Source organism: Montipora foliosa, chromosome 12 (genome assembly GCF_036669935.1).
Source record: "Montipora foliosa isolate CH-2021 chromosome 12, ASM3666993v2, whole genome shotgun sequence".
Lineage (NCBI taxonomy): Eukaryota > Metazoa > Cnidaria > Anthozoa > Scleractinia > Acroporidae > Montipora > Montipora foliosa.
Genome location: NC_090880.1, coordinates 18,347,316 through 18,352,315, shown reverse-complemented (window position 1 = coordinate 18,352,315; position 5,000 = coordinate 18,347,316).

Genomic DNA, 5,000 nt, shown 5'->3' with positions numbered 1-5,000 from the left:
TGGCGTGTTGGTACACCCCCGTTTGAGGTGAACCGTTGTGTTTGACGGACTTGTCGTTATGTCTGGCGGCCATTGCACTCACCCTACCGGGGGGCCGGCCATTCGCCTTAAACATAAAATACTTGTTGGGTTTGTTCACCAAGGTTTTGCGGGAACTTCGATTTTCACTTTCCTTACCAGGGATGAAACGATTGAATGATCACTCGGGAATTCGTTTTGGATGCTAGCAAAGGGAGCTTTCTAATGTGTTTCGGACTCGAGGTGTCGTAAATATAAATATTTACGAAGGCGTGACGAGATCGTTTTAATTCAAGCATATGTTTTACGTACCCTTAACTTTAATACCTTTTATGTGTTTTCTTGAATATTTTCTTTAACATATAGTTGCAAGCGCTTTCGCCTTTCTAGTACTTTCATCAAACCGAAACTTTCCCGCAATATTTTCGTGCACGAACCAAACAAAGTAATAGCCAGCCTACGTTTTCCCGAATGGCACAGTAGTATAGTTGTTACAATTGTGTGCCATTACTTCAACCAGCAGTATGCATAGAAACTTAATAATGAACATCCCTGGAATTTCTGTGTTATGTGTGGTTGTGAGTTTTGCAGGCAGTACTCAATAAAAATGTAAGTGAAATGATGGCCTGCCTCATGCAGTTTGTAGTAGCTGCAAATACCAAATTAAAAAGAACTGCCAATTCAACACTTGTCATATTTAAGACGAAAACACCCAGTGTCTCCTTTAACATGAAGTTCTCACGATAACCAATCTGTGACCCATGTAGAACGCAAGAGGAAAGGTTAGAGACTTGCATTTGAATACAACTGCCCTAAACAAATGTTAGTAACTGCAGACACATGTATAACCAAAGAAAGGGTCCCTTTATATGTGAATATTTCACTCAATTTACCATCACCGTCTGCATCATTGGTTTGTGCATGTGGAGTGAAGTTAACTTCATCTCAGGTCAGAAAAATGCACGATGTAGGTACACAGACTGCAAAACCAAACTGTCAGTGCTAGTCAAGTACAAGAAAGGGTACATTTGTTAAGATAAGCAGCCAACGGGATACAAAATGTTCCAGATCTTACTATTATTGATCTTATACACTGTATTCAAGAATTTATTGTGTCCTTTTCAGGGAATGAATATCAAGTGAAGGGTTGTGCAGAAAAGGCCTTAAGTGATTTTTGAGATAAGAGGATACCAGGTTTTTTGGAGGGAGAATCTAAATGCTCACTTAAAGCCATTTGGATTAACTCTAATCTTTTACTGGCTATTCTAGAGTAACCAAAAAAACGAACCCAATGTAAATTTGACGATGGGGTGCCAACCAGTATGTGACTTACAGGCAGGATATTTGGATTTTCGCTTATGATGCACTGGGTTTGTACTGATAAAGCAATAATTATACATGACCAATGAAGGTTGCAGTAGGTAGAACTATGTGAAATTTGAGAAGTGATTTAGCTCAGAAGGCTCGGGAATGCATTCATGTAGTCCTTGGGTAACCACAGGTCTGCAGGTTGGCGTTTGCTTGGAAATACCCTTCAGTTGAGTAGCGGCTTTTTCTAAAGCAAAAACCTTGATGTCTTGACATATCACAAAATTTAAATGTTGCCAACATCAAAATGGTACTATTTTTAAGGGGAACAAGATTAGTATCAGTTTAATATTGCCAGTTATGTTTCTCACAATAATATTATATAAGGATTACTTTAAATCAATGATATAATGAACCGTTTCAAAACAATATCTTACAGGAAAATGTGCCCAATAAGTTATTGCATACTACACATGTATGTAGAATTCCATGTTGATAAAGTGTATAATAGTGGTTACAAAGATGAATGTCTACATTAGAAACGATAATTCAATACACAATAACAAACTATGTCTTTAAAAGCTTTCTCTATTATTCAAGCACTTAAAGCTGTACATTTAAGTTTCTTACCAGTGGACAACAGTGTGAACTTCATCACAAACAATAGTAACAATATTCTGCCTGTAATGCAGTTGTGATAGATTTAACTATATACATTGTATATGTTACAGGTTGAAATTAAATTCAAGTCCATTTAAATCAAACTAGGTAAATTTAAATCAAACTAGGTGAATTTAATTAACCTAGGTTATTTATCAACTGTTTGAAAAGAGATTTTCTTTATGGGATGTGGTTGAAAAAAAAGGGGCACGGTTTTTTTAGGGGGGTTGAAAACAGAACAAAAACCAAAAAATAGCTTTCCTCTCATCTCACTTTCCTCTCTACTCTCTCCCTTTCTGTCCTTATCCCTTTTAAGCTTCCATCTCCTGATCCATTCGTTATACCTACCACTACTTTACGTACCCTTAACCAATTCACTTCCAATGTTTACATGAGAGAAAGAAACCACTTTGCATTGCACTTACCAACTCTTGAACCAGGCACCTCTGACCTCCCTTAGCATTGAGTCCTTAGCCGCAACTAACCGCTAAACCACACAGGACTTGGACAAGTAGACGTCATTAATTTTAATAGCAAATACTTTTCTCGTGGTGCAAGAGGGCCCAGACTCTTTTCGGTCATAGTAAATTTACAAAAGTTTACTCGTGCGCAATGCGTGGCCCTGTTCTAGTTCAAGTCTACGTATCTATTCAAAGCTCTGGTAAACCCATTGAGCACTTTTAGCTGATGATCAATTTATCACGTCATTTCATTATATATGTATGTATATATATATATATATATATATATACACCCGTTTTCAAAAACGTTGCAATTTCAAAGTATATATGATATATATATGCCTGTGTTTTCGCATCAGAAAGGTGTTGATAGAAAAAACAATAGGGGGCCATTTTTACAAAAGGAAAGAACAATAGCTGCTGTCAAACCTTTTGAAGGCTTTGTTTGAATTTCACCAGTTTACCGGCTCTTTGTCGCATCCACCATACCTTTTCTTCTCGGTTTTTTTTAATAATTGAAAAGAATAAGGTATATGTGAGAAAGGCAGTATCTTAACATCTGTGCGCTGGTAACTCAGTATTATGTTTTCCCAACTGAAAGAACTGCTCGGGTTATGAAGATGGTGATTACTAGTCAGTTCTTGTCCAAATTACCTTGAAGAACGGAGCAGTTTCGCCACATATCTCAACTCAAAAGCCAAAAAAAACAAAAGCAAAAAGTAGAACGTAAATTACTTTTGGAGAAAGTTAAATTGTAGGAGGTTTTCATATAACGTCATTGCCGCCATGTTGGTGGACGAAAACAAAAGATCTCTCATTAGCCTCTTTTGTTCGTCCACCAGAAGTCGTACTTTTCTCTATTTTGCTATTGGTGTCTCTAGAGGTTGGTTGAAAACCTCCTATATTTCATTACTTATGGCTTGATCTTTCAGTTTTGAAAGGTGTCTAACGAATTTATAATTGGATAATGTTTGTTGGGAATATTGTCTTCGCAATACTCTTTGTTCTGGTGTTTCATATAACGGATCCGAAATAATTAATGTCCATAAAATTAAAGAACAACGTGAACATAATAATAGCTAATTAGCAAGGACTAATCGGAATAACAATAATTCTTTTGTCCTCCGCCATTTTAGTCCAGTATATGAAAGTCTACCCAAAACACTTATTGTTTGCGATTTCTTGTCATCTCGACAAAGCCACGACTTATTGTCAGCCTCATGATGCAATAGCGAGGAAGCATGAGTAGCACTTTACTCATTGTTTTGCTTTTAATTCTTCTCGATTTCGGCCTTGCTGGCATGAGCCCCGTGTACATGGTGAATCATTCAAAGGCTTAAATGACTTAAATGAGTCATCAATTTTAGTTGGTTCGGAGGTTGTTTTGTTGGCGGGTTTACAGACCACACCTCTTTGTGATGGCTACACGTAAAATATTAGTTCCCGTAATGAACCTTTAAAAAAATTAGGATTAAAGAGCTCCCAGTTGAGTCAATTAAATACTGTTCCATTTCCCTCAAATAGCTTGTGGGATTTTTCTCGTCAATTTTTGAATATTATTTTTGTTAAAAGAAAAACGCATTGTTCCTTCAGCATGAAGCTTCTTGTCTCAACTTTCTGTTGAGAAAACAAAAGGCATATAAATATATCATATATAATTTGAAATTGCAACGTTTTTGAAAACGGGTGTATATATATGTATATACATCTCATGGGACATTCTACATAACAACATTCCACAACATTAGACACGCAAGATCATTGAAGCGCTCGAAATCACAAAGAAAAACACTGAAACCGTCATGAATGGTTGTATTGGACGTGTCCTGACCATACACTAGCAGGCTTAATGAACCTGATAAAAGACCATTGTTCTTTACTTGTTATATATTCTCTCTTGTAAAATAACTTATCAGTCACTGATGAAGCCCTAACCGGCGAAACGTTTGACGTTCAATATATATATATATATATATATATATATATATATATATATAGACCGTAGAATGAAGAAATGAAACCCATCCCGTTAATCAACTGATTAATTATAGCGAATGAAAAACATGAAGAATTGCCCTGAGCGGGATTTGAACCCACGTCCCCCTGAATACCGGTAGGGTGTGATGACCACTACACCATCAGGACAACCACGCTGGCAACGCAGCTATCGCGACAGTGAATATATATATATATCGATATATATATATATATATATATATATATATATATATATATATATATATATATATGTATATATATATATATAACTAACTGCAGACAGTACTGTTTCGGCCTTCTGGGCCTCATCAGTGCAGTGCTGATGTCTAGGATGGAGGTTAAGCTATAAAGCCACCGAGCTAGTGAGCATGCGCATATATATATATATATATATATATATATATATATATATATATATATATATATAGTGAGAATATAAGCAGTTTACCCAACGATGAACTCCCAGTAAGAGGATCCAGAGGATACGTGTCTCTCCGTAAATCTGTAGATAGTATAATAAAACGACGAAGAGACAGACTCTTGACAGTTCCAGCG